Below are 12,500 nucleotides of genomic sequence, written 5' to 3'. Positions count from 1 at the left end.
AGTAAACCTTTCACTGGGCCTGGGACACATGGATATTCACTGATCACTGTGATGCTGACAATTCACATCTGGCTTATGACAATTAAGCATTTCAATATCGTGCCGTTGAAGCTACAATGCACTGGTTGATATCGAATTGTTGTGAATTGTACAACGTTCCAAGTGGCAAACAGCTATCTTGGCTAGAAAAACTGCACTCCATAAACATCACATACAGTATTTGAAACTAAATTAAGTCGCCCATTGCACACTGTGTGTCGCCATTCACAATATTAAACAATTTGACTAGAAACCTATAGGGGCCTAGCTGAGAGCAAATAACACCTAACTCTATAACACTCACTCTAAGCTGTCCCTCATAGGATTCCAGTCAAACAGTTAGTATTGAAGCTAAATGAAATAATAGTTTATTTGGGATCACACAGGTTTAATTTGCACGGGGTTGGACCGAACGGTGCCAAAACTACAGAAAGAAATAAACAGCCTAGCTGCCTAACCAAAACTAAATCTGAGAAAAAATTACAGGGGATGGCCCACGTTCTTAAACTAAACTAACTAACCCTAATCCTGACATGGGTAAACTATGTGATGCACAGAGTAAGCCCATGGGCGTCTAAACTAGCCGTGCTCCTGCAATCAACGCCAAAAGAAAACACCGTACAGAGTACTAATAACAGAGATAATAACAAATAGGGATGGAACAGAACAGCACAGGTCCCCAAACGGGAGCACAGAGGAAGATCAAAACAATAATTGAACTAGCAAGGAAATGAAAAGCAAATGTCGAGGGGAGGCTCTCGTACAACGAGCAGCCGGAATCGGGAGGCAACGCACACTCAACACCAGAATGTCTTAGCATCTTGTGCATGAACCAATGATACCAGATGAATGTTCATAAGGGCAGAATTCACCCTGGGATTAAGATTTCTAAGGATGAAGTAAAGGCAGCCAACTTTATGTATATCTTTTTTTGAACCAAGAGGATTTGCACACTCAAGATCATCATAGTACAATTGGATTTGGAGGGCAAACTTACTACTTGAAAACAAAGGATGACTTTTAAAGTAGCTTCCTTCACAGAAATCTTCATATGTGTCACTTTGAGTGCATGTTTGCATCATTTCACATATATTTTCATTCTTGAAAATAAACTGCAGTGTTTTCAGTATGGGAATATAAATGAATTGGTCATTTATTGGAACTTGCTCATAAGTTCCACTTTTGCTGTTTCGTCTGGCATCATACCTTACACCCAGGCGGAGTTCAACTGGCTGTACTATATCCCATTTTCCCCCAAAACATTTCTTCCATTTGGTATCAGAATTCAACTGGCTGAAAGGGTTGTCCATACGATTAAATAGCTCTTCAATAGCTGATCTGCAGGGATTGTCGGCTGGGAGTAAGTGTAATACTTGTTCCTGAATAGTAGACTTCAAATCTCCCACAAATTCCTGTAAATTCTCAATTGTAGAGAGAACAACATTATTTGGAACAGCGCTTCCCAAAGGTTTGGCTATAATGGAGGCACCCATATCTTTGCTGTGAGTTGATAGTGAAGGGCCTGCTTCAATATTTTGACATTGAGAAGAAGTAGAGGGTGTTTCATCATTCATGCACTGAGAATTATCATGCTGTTGGAAGTCATTGTTGGAAGGGTGTCTTGAGGCCCACAGGACTCGTCAGTATGAGCATGTATCTTAAAAAGATGTCTTCTAAATCCAGAATAACTTGAGAATTGCAAGCAACATCCTGTTTGCCCATAATTTAGTCTCAAGTTTTTACCAGGATACATTCCATGAATTACTTTAAGGTGTCTGATCAAAAGTAAAGCTGTATCAAAAGATGCAGCACAGAGGAAACATCCAAACATGTGTGCTGCATTAGTTAATTACTGCTTGTTCAAGAGCTTTGCTCTCAACTCTTTGACTTTTGGAGTTTCTACTGTTGTGCCAATGTCAATATTGTACAGAGTAGTCTGCAGAAATGTGTACAGGCTGGACAGAGCATCATCATATGTCACACTAAAAGCGAAGTGGGACTTGAAAAGCTCATCAAATGCACCCAAGGATTTACATGACTGACAAGGAAGAAGCTTTTTGTCCAAGACGATGTCGAAGCTGAAAACCTGTGCCTTTGAAGTGCCTGTGGCCAGAAGATACGGCTGCTGGGTTCCCTCAATGGTCATCATGTAATCCTCAAGGCTCTTGCAGGACTGAAACAAAATGAAAAGCATTTTCATATAAGCCATTAGTTTTTAAATGATTGGACAAACCACAATATTTGGAATTGGAACGCATTGTCTTGACAAACCTTGTGAAAAATCTCCAGATGATCTATTGCCTCTCTGACACTGATTTTCTTGGCCCGCTTCCTCCCAGCTGGTTGTGGGGTGAGAAGATGCAGCAAGACAAGAAGAGAAGCCATGTCGCTGTCCCACTCTGCAGACAGTGGAAATCATCTTGACATTTCTACATTGTCATGGACAAGGTTACCACTATGAGGGGATGTCAGGGACATTATTCAGAAATACCATTCACATATAATTATGCAACTCTCACACGCATAACTGAAACCAAAATCATGTATCGACACATGGGAAACGCTCTCATAAACATACGTGAAACACTCATATATACATGTGAAATGCTCTCCCACACAATGTATACGAGAGCATTTCACAGCTGTATATGAGAGTGTTTCATATGTGTATGTGAATAACTTTTAAATTCAGTTGTGTCGTTTCAGATATGTGTGTGTTTTTAAATGATTTGTTTCTGTTATGTGAGAGTGTTTCTTAATTGTTTGTGAACGGTATTTCTGAATAATGTCCCTAACGGCAACAACAACACAACAACAACACACAACAACATGATGCACAGCATACAGGATGTAGATGATATTGTCAGACAGGATGTAGATGATATTGTCAGACAGGAATGTACAATTGAACTTTAAAGTTCAATTGACATCACATCAAGTCATCCCTATTAGAACAATAATGTTAAAGTAATTTTCTTAGTGAGAATATCAGAAATGATCGCTATGCTAATATTCAAGAGCATATTACTACACTTATGGAATATGAATGAAAGTACCTGGCTCATCGGTGTCAGATGCTTCATTCAGCACAGATTTCAGCTGATTTTTCAGAAGAGGGGTCTCCCTAAGGTCCCTGGCCTCTCATAGGACTTTGTCTTTAAAACCGTTCCATCTTTCCAGGAACCTGGATGCAGTTTCTGCTCCGAACATCAACGAGAAATCTTGCAGAATCTAATAAAAAAGAAAGTAAGATTATTATTACAATCATTTAATGTAAACCAAGTATTTTTCAAGGAGGGAATTCAAAATGTGTTACCTACCAGTCCCTTAGTGTCCAGGAAACGAGGAAACATTTGAAGTATGTTGGCAGATTGCTGTTGGTCATGGATCATCTGTTGACGATAGTGGAAAGTTTCTCTCATCTTCTGGAAGACTAGGTCATGGTCAGAGGTGTGGTGAAGAAGAGACATGGCCTCCATACAGTCGTCTCCTGTTTGCAGGTCGTCTATGCAACCAAAAGTTCTAGATGATGTTGGACCTCCTTTTAGCTCCACTCTGTCATGGAATGTTGACGTGGGTTTGGATTGGCGTCGCACAGTCTTGACACGCCACTCGAGAAAGCCTTTGTTGCTCTGAATGTCATAGAAATGTTCCTAAAAAGAAAAGAGCATTATCCTTTTGTTGAGTAAGGGTCCTTCAGAGATGGGAAAAGTGACACAATCCCAAGGGCATGGAACTCCTTCGTCGCTTTACTTACACCTCTCCTGCAATAGCAAAATAATTGGTTTACAATAAGATGTTTCCCTCTATAAATGAATAATTCATGCCTCTTACCCTTCCTTTTCACACATGTGAGCTACAATGATGTTCCCCATTAGTCGCCTGGTGGAATCTTTCAGACTCCCAGTATCGTCGTACTCTTTGATCACGGTCAACCCTGCCGGCTTAGAAGTTAGAACCTGCTCCACCATCTGAACACATTTTATATGAAATAACAAAAAGCAATTAACAAAATAGATCATGTGTAACCAACTACTGATCAAATCGATCATCAATAACAAAGCTTCTTCAATTCCATGAAACCAATTTGTTTAAACTTGCTTTTCATCTTAGGCAAAGTAAAGAGTAAAGTATATTTAAGTACAATTACATTTCTTGCTGGGGTACTGTCCCTCATAGGTTGAATCATTTCACATCCAGCATCACTTGTGTCACTGCTCAGGCCACTTGAGGTTGAGACAGACAATGTATCTGTACAACTTGGAGAAAAGGGACCTTCACCATGTTGCTGCAGGTTGGTAAGATCTGGGGATCACAATTAACATCAATTATTCATATGGCCCATTATACCAAATCACATATGTGCCAGCTGCAATGTGCAAAAACTACAATTTACCGAAAGATCCCAACTTGCTCAATGAGCTACTTTTTATTTTATTAGAACAACTTGTTATTCATTTATTATGAACATTTACTATAACCCTGCCTACCACACGTTGTAAGTATCACACATTCGGTCAGGTTGGAGCAGTCATGCATGTTTTTGGATGATTCTGCCAGTGGGAGGTCTGAAATGCACATGATACATAGATTTTACTGTGGAGAGAGAAAATGATGTGATTGCTGTTGGTTATTGGCGAGTACAGAATATAAAGAAAATCAGTTTCTTACACATAGAAAATATGTGACACAGAAATTAAAAACAATTAAAAACAAAACGGTTTTAATTAGGTCAACTAAAATATGCGTCACATCCTGCTACGGTCCCGCGCGAGCGCCTTTTCCTGCGGGTGAATAACCTGACCCCCGGCTCGATGAGCGAACTATGGATAAATCAAAGAAAAGTACCGGAGGAACACAGGATTTAATTCTGTGTGGACAGAGTTATCTGCTTTCACAGCAAACGATGCTGGTTTACCGGTATGTTTGATATGTAGAGAGAAGTGGTCAACGGTGCTGCAGCCTTTACGTATCGAGGAACAACAAGGGAGAGGAAGACAGCTGACGATCTTCAGTCATAATTCAATGGGGTGTCATTTATTTCAGAAAACACTTTTTGTTATATTCCATGGAATGCTCTTAACGTCCCGATAGCAATGAATATATTAAATGCTTTGACAATAAATACATACAAAAATTAATCTGTGGAAGCCGTAGCGCTGTAAAAAGCACGACCAATCATCTGAGCCGGCCCGGCTAAAGTAACTGGATGGCCTACCTGCCTGTCAGCCTTCCATCTGTGCACAAACTTATCTTGTGGCCTCATTGATGATGCGCGTTCGTGTATGTTGAAGGAGGGGCTCTGTGAGGAAGTCTGAAGGAAGAGGAAGATTTGTTCCGGTTGGGTATTTTCAAATTCTAGCGCACTCGAGCTGGTTTCTCCATTCTTACCTACCCTACCTTTAACTCTTTGTAGGGTGCAGCTATATGTTTTATTTATTTCAAAGTGGGCACATTTTAATAATATTTGTTTCCCCTTCAAATGTGCAGAGGACTCCCCAAGTGCTTTGTTTAATTTATTTTAAAGTAGGCCTGTGTATTATTTTTAATTCTCCTTATCAGAATCCCTTTATTAGTCCCACAGAAGGGAAATTTGCAGTGTTACAGCAGGAAAGAGCCACAGACAGCTTAGTGTTGCATATCTGAAATGCGTTAAAAAAAGTACTAAGTTATAATATAATAAACAATATGCTAAAAAATTAAATAAAAAAGTTACATAATTTTCAAAAATACAGATCAAAAACAAATCAAATCTACAAATCAAATCCTGTAGCAGTCCTTATAGGAGTTCTTTGTTTCTTACTAGAGGTTAACAGTTTTATATAAAGTAATAAAAAGCCTAATAAATGCCAAAAAACTGTAGTTTTTGTCTGATATAACAATAAATACAACTTTATTAGCTATCAAGCTATGAAATATGTTTTGCGGCTCCAGACAAAAAATTGTTTTGGAAAAAGGAGCAAAATGGCTCTTTTGGTCAAAAAGGTTGCAGACCCCTGGCCTAAATCATGTCCATGTTCAACACGTCTAGGGCAAGCATTCAATTCAACAGCTAGTTAAACTTGCTAAGTTCGTCTTAGCGAAAATAAACATATTAGCTTTACAATGACAGAAAAGATAGTTTGAGATGTAAAACAGCACTTACCTTCCTCGGGACGGAGTCCAAGTGAAGCCGCGCGGTCGCGCAGCAGCAGAGCAGTTGTGAATAAACACCAGGGTAGTGTTCTGTCAAGCTCCTGAACAACCAGTGACTGAACCCCGAAATATTACTCCGCCCACGAGTATCCCTTAACAGATACGGTAGTCTAAATTCGAAATGAACTCCCAAAATCTAACCCTTTCACACTTTTTTGCCTAACTACCAATTATTTTACTCCAGAAATTTGCTGTGCAGTTTCCACCATGGCACAGGTACAAGTAACAATAATGTTTTTATGGCATCGATTTGTTTATTTGTATTGAATAGTTTGCCTTACTTTCATTATTATCCATCTGGAGTCACATTTTAGCATGGTAGTCAGAATGCTAACGTTGCATGCTAATGTTTTGGTTTATGAGTTCACCACACTGATGTAGCCAGAAACATTAGGATGCTAAGTGAATGGGAAAGTGTGTCCCAAACCTTTTACTGGAGCTGTATGTATTTAGGTTTACCACCACATTAAGACTTGTTTTATTCTGTGAATGCACGTCCCGCCCCTCCACTGCCAACACACTCTCACTCCATAATCGTCCAGGAGCGACGCTTGGTCAGGGTCCCGTGGCGTGCAGTTGTGACGCTCCGAGGCTCCTTCAGCTTCATAAAGGGACGCAAATAGCTTTCAACTGATTGCAATGTATTCCCATCTGCGGCGGGATTTGACGCTCATGGACGCACGGCATTCGTTTGTGTCGGCTGCCCTTAAAGGCAATGTGAGCGTCCATTCCCATTGGATAACGGAGAATTGTACACCCGGAAGTAAGTATTCCCCTTACTGTCTATTTATTTGACAGTGATATCTGCACTACTCATCGACTAAACAACACCAGATTATCCTTGTTAATTACACAACATTGATTGGTTTAAATTGTGTGCAATGCTTTTCTATTTTTCCCCTTCGATTCGGAGAAACAAATATTTTTTCGGAGTAAAGGTTGGCAGAAGACGCTACACTACCCAGAATCCCCAGCTATCGTTTAGGACTACACCATGTGCTCTGTTTGACAAACCCCGTGATTAGTTCTCAAGCTCTGTGATTGGTTGACCTCCAACTACATTCCATTTGAAAAAAAACGTTTCGTAAAAGATGAAATCCTACTTTCTTCAGCAGTGCTTGCTTTACTCTTTGAAAGTCATCATGAATGCATTGTAATAAATGGTTTGGCTGCATTAAATATATTACACATCTGTCATAGTTCTTTATTTTTATTTATCTTCAGAGATCGGGCTCGGAATAGACCGGAAACTATTCTTTTACCGTTCAGTTTGAATTTCACAATAAAGTTAGTAGTAATATTTTGTTTTGATATTATTGTTTTGTTATTAAGTACTAGACCGCTGGGTCATGTTAAGACCATCTTTTCTATGTCGCTGTGGGTTTTTTCCATCGCTTTTGTGTTAAAAATATCAAAACAATAACTAAATATATTCGTCATAAACTAAACCAGAAACAGAAGTATATTTTATTTTGTTAACACTGTAAACTTGACAGCTTTTTAACCCAAACCACCTACTGGTTAAAGCACGTTATTACACGTTTAGAGTAATGCAATGCAGGTAGATTGTGCTACCTGCTTGAAATGGGATGGAACCACGGCAGACTGTCCAAAACTGGATTTGAACGGGTCCACCGCGTCCCCCCCACCCCGTCCCCAGAACTACACATGCTGGCTATTGTGTTTCGCAACATGTTCTCTATCTATGGCACGTCTCTACTGGGAGTTGTAATTTTAAAAGACGTGTTCGTATTTCCCATAATAAGAAGTTTCCAGTATTAAACTGTGAACATCCCTGGAGGTTTAGGGGATAGGAAACACTCACACTTAAAACATATCATTAATAAATGGGTGAAAATGGTTTGTGCCCATAATGGGCAGCATTAATATATACCCACATGCCAGCTAAGGTCAGAAGAGCTTTATTTAACAGCTGCTCTTATGTCTGTGACCCCTCCTGTTGTTCATTGATAAGCCTGTAACATGCACTTGTCAAGGTTCAGAGGCACATTCTGCAAATCTGGCAGTAGCCATCGATCATCTTAAGATAAGATATACTTTATTGATCCCAAGCTGGAAACATTTGCGTTACATCAGCATGTGTAACAGTTGTAAATATGCAGTGGTGTTTATTTGTAAATCATTTAGTATAATCACACAAATTCTGTGTTTCATATTGAATAATTCTGTGTTCTTTATTTATTGATTGTTCAATACCTGACAAGGTCGGAGATGAAATATCTATCTACATCTTATAAGAGTAGAATACAGATGTATAATATCAGTTAAAATAAGTGCTTCAACAAAGTTAAATTGCTGGAGGCACACATATTGATAGATGTCTTGTAATGCACTGTTGAGGAACCTGCGACCCAAGTTTTTCATTAATTGCATAACTACACCGTTTGTGAATATGTCAATAAACCTTAGAAAATCTTGAAAGGGATGTGCAAACTAGTCATTATATACAGTCTTTAATGAACTATTAGTAGAGAATAACGAGTAATGAATATACTTTATAGGGATCCTATTAATATCTAATAATAAAAATAATGACATTCAATAACATGCTTTAACCACCAGGTGTCCCTTTCTATCAGCTGTGCACCGTTATGGTGTAAATACAGCCTATCTACCAATTAGATCAAATATAAAAGTCAGCCGAATTAGTGTTGATATTGCAAGGAGACGTGTTGTGTGAAAAGAAATGTAAGATGTTGTTTAATTGCTGATATATTTATGATCCACGTCACGTTTTCAGTGTTGATGGCAGTTCCTCATGTTTGTCTAGAAGTCTTCTCATCAGGACTCTATAAATAAAGAACTACGGCAGATCTGTAATATGTAATGCAGCCGAACCGTGTATTACAATGCCGTTATGTGATGACCTCCAAAGAGAAAAGCAAGCACACTCAGAATAAAGTATTTTTTAAAAATGTTTTCGGTCTGTTTCCGGTATTTGTTAATGATGATGTGATGTGAGATGTGAGACTGGAATTGCACAGGGGAAAATAACGTATCTTTAGATGCGGATTTTGTTAAACTAATACGTTTGCGCTGTGGACCAACACTATACATTGACGGGGAAGGGGGTAGCAAAAAAGATAACACCATTTAACAGTTACAACATAACAGAAATAATATCGATAGCAGCGTCCCTAGCAACCACCTTGGTAACAATGAAAACGTTCTATGGACACAATTTCCTGAAGTAATCTTCGTAATAACTAGCAAACTAAAGATCATGTACATCCACTGCACACACAATCTGAAATAACAACTCATATTTCTCACATCAAATGACATCAAAACGCATTTTAATGGCCAAACTAACTTTAAAATAGGCATTTTCCACCGAGAATAAAACGAAGTTCGGCCATGTTTTTTTTTTCTGCAGGTTGAAATTTGAAGATCACGTGACATAGACGCCAGCCATTGGAATGAATGGGGTTTGTCAAACAGAGCAGATGGTGTAGTCCTAAACGATAGCTGGGGATTCTGGGTAGTGTAGTGTCTTCTGCCATCCTTTACTCCGAAAAAATATTTGTTTCTCCGAATCGAAGGGGAAAAATACAAAAGCATTGCACACAATTTAAACCAATCAATGTTGTGTAATTAACAAGGATAATCTGGTGTTTTTTTAGTCGATGAGTAGTGCAGATATCACTGTCAAATCAATCGACAGTAAGGGGAATACTTACTTCCGGGTGTACAATTCTCCCTTATCCAATGGGAATGGACGCTCACATTGCCTTTAAGGGCAGCCGACACAAACGAATGCCGTGCTTCCATGAGCGTCAAATCCCGCTGCAGATGGGAATACATTGCAATCAGTTGAAAGCTATTTGCGTCCCTTTATGAAGCTGAAGGAGCCTAGGAGCGTCACAACTGCACGCCACGGGACCCTGACCAAACGAAGCTCCTGGACGATTATGGAGTGAGAGTGTGTTGCCACTGCAGTATCAAAAAGGTTATTGCGTTTAAACAGTAACCTTTGCCTAGCCTATACGCACATGAGAACAGTCACAGCTGCCTGTAATGAAGGCAAATAGTGTATTACATTGTTTCCTGCAGCTTAATCTGTTATTCTTACAGAGGTGGTGGTGTGTGCAGCAGGACAGGTAACAATCCAAGACAGGAGAAAACAGGTTGGTAGAAAACGAGTTGTAAAGCAAAGTTATTTATATTTACCTTTGCAAGATGACTATGTGCCTTTTTCAAAAATATACTACGTCATTTTGATATGGTCAAAAATGTTTTATTGCAGTGGTATATGGAACTGGACCGTTCTGTTTTAAGGTTGTGGAGAGCAGTGTGAGGAGAGGTTGACACTGAGTGGTCCTGTGAGTCAGGAACAACTGGTAAATAAAAAACAATGAGTTTTAAGAATAGCAAACTTCATACTAGCCCAAGGAAGCCTCACAGGTGTGCTCAATAAAAAAAAAAGTGTGTGCATGCGATTGCAGTGATGAAAGTGAAACATGCGTAGAGGGTACATTTTAAAGCAAACTAAGTGTAGTAAAAGTATGCAGTATTCAAATCAACCAATGTGTTTTGCAGATGTGGAAAGTAGAATATGTATTGCTTAATTTCCTTAAGTCTTGTTTGTATGTGTTATAAGTTAATGAAAGCAGGCTTTAGGTTTCTGCAACAGTATTCTGATATACATTTCATATTTACAGGCTGAAAATGAATACATGCACATGGTCAAGGACATTGCAGAGATGAGGTATGAATTCAGTTCATAGCGTTGTCTTGTTAATTGCATCTGAACAGTTAATTTGAGTTGTTGACACCACACAGGGAAAGAGCATTACATCGTTGAACCTCCATTTGACTCCAGATTGGCTGTTTGACCTGCCCATATTGTTAAGTTGCATGGGTTTTGTATAATCTGTCGGTCATGTTCCCATACACCACCACATTCACTGAAATCATTCTGTTCAGACTACAATGTTTCTTTTGGTTTACCAGATGTGTCTGAGCGGTTCATCCCAGGGCCTGCAAAGACTACATTTTCTGACAAATAGCTTTTTAGTACTTTACATATAATTGTACCATCTCATGAATGTTTTTTTTCTCTTGCCTTTTTTAACAGGCATGATGGACTGGAAGGGTTATCAGGCAGTATTGGGCTTGAACGCAGGGTGCCATTTTGTGTTAGCGGAAAGAAACAAAGATATTACTAGAAATGTTCCTGGGACAGTGCCCTGACAGCCAGCACCCAGATTACGTTTTTTTAGTTTGACCTTCTTTTTATTTTTGACGGCGCTCAGATTGATGTTACAGCTAGTGTTTGTTTGAAGGCCTGAATGATACCTCTGTCAATTTGTTTTATGTAATATGTATAAAGATTGTTTTATGAAGAATGAATGAGGGTCAGTGAACATTAAGGTGGGATAGTGCTTTACTGTCCACACCACAATTCACCAGTGCAGAACTCTACAGGTCTTTAGTACAGGTCTGTGGATGTTGGAGGTCTACACTAATCCATAAGTAAGTTCCAGCTATACATCTGAAATGCAGAATTTATCTACATTTTTTAATTACATTGTGAAAACGTACCTTCTCAGAAGGCAACACACAAAAAGGTGGTCCATTAAATGTGTTTGCCTTTGGTCAATCATAGAAAGGAAAGGTATGAACCCAGATTAAGGTCAGGCGTCAGATCCATTACTGAATCAAAAGGAGTATTATTTTTTGAATAAAATGATCAAAATGTTTTGTTTATCTGCAAGTTGCAACCCCCATAATTAGTGGTGTGGAGTGGTTTGCATACCTCGAGTGTCAGTCAGCCATCCATTCGTGGTCTCCTGCCTCCATCTAGTGGTGACAGAGGGTAGTGCGAGTATACTTTTTCCACCTGGTCTGCTTAGAATAGAACAAATGTAAAAAATACAAGAGGGATTGAAATAAACACAGAGACGGGAGAATTTTTTAAGATTAGATTTGTAAAGGAGAAGAGCACATTATTGGTAGTATTTAGTGGTTAGGTATAGGTTTTTGAAATGCCACCAGATCTCTCCATGTCGTCCAACGACTTCATGGTTATACAGAGATCCAAGGAAGTGCACGGGCCATCGATTGCGTGTCGGCTCTTATCTTAGCGTGGAATCATGACTGAGTCATAAATATGTAAAGGTGAAGTAGACAGAGTAATTGGAGTTTGAAGAACAGAGACGAGGAGGCTAGCTGTGTTGACAGCGGACACCCCCCGTGCCAAAATGGCCGCCTCCGTTTTAACCCGTTAACGTCAGACCCCGAAG

At 39.2% G+C, this 12,500-nt stretch overlaps 1 protein-coding gene and 2 long non-coding RNA genes across 13 annotated transcripts in view; 1 reads left to right on the top strand and 2 right to left on the bottom strand.

The window, feature by feature from the left end:
* Positions 1 to 5,057, bottom strand: part of LOC307013019 — a 5,214-nt gene extending 157 nt beyond the window's left edge. Inside the window, exons 1-7 of one of the 2 annotated variants that reach the window (XR_013800818.1) lie at positions 4,530 to 5,057; positions 4,190 to 4,344; positions 3,874 to 4,010; positions 3,360 to 3,692; positions 3,096 to 3,270; positions 2,311 to 2,438; positions 1 to 2,212 (exon numbers count right to left, since the gene is read on the bottom strand). The exon at positions 1 to 2,212 is cut by the window's left edge and continues 157 nt beyond it. This is a non-coding gene — a long non-coding RNA (uncharacterized lncRNA). The other variant, XR_013800819.1, reaches the window with a different exon arrangement.
* A 3,320-nt stretch (positions 5,058 to 8,377) lies between these two features.
* On the top strand, positions 8,378 to 10,559 carry LOC307013546. The gene is made up of 3 exons (XR_013800980.1): positions 8,378 to 10,204; positions 10,330 to 10,382; positions 10,502 to 10,559. It is a non-coding gene; the product is annotated as an uncharacterized lncRNA (long non-coding RNA).
* Positions 10,456 to 12,500, bottom strand: part of LOC307047488 (formin-like protein 2) — a 5,072-nt gene continuing 3,027 nt past the window's right edge. Inside the window, exons 6-8 of one of the 10 annotated variants that reach the window (XM_079694492.1) lie at positions 12,014 to 12,105; positions 11,800 to 11,910; positions 10,456 to 10,592 (exon numbers count right to left, since the gene is read on the bottom strand). The gene's annotated coding sequence lies outside the window, so the exon portion shown is untranslated. The remainder of the gene's footprint in view (positions 10,593 to 11,799; positions 11,911 to 12,013; positions 12,106 to 12,500) is intronic. The other 9 variants (XM_079694493.1, XM_079694496.1, XM_079694490.1 and 6 more) reach the window with 9 other exon arrangements.

Source organism: Notothenia rossii (genome assembly GCF_949606895.1).
Source record: "Notothenia rossii genome assembly, chromosome: 7".
Classification (NCBI taxonomy): domain Eukaryota; kingdom Metazoa; phylum Chordata; class Actinopteri; order Perciformes; family Nototheniidae; genus Notothenia; species Notothenia rossii.
The sequence above is the reverse complement of the archived record's forward strand: the minus strand, read 5'-3'. Positions and strand labels throughout refer to the sequence as shown.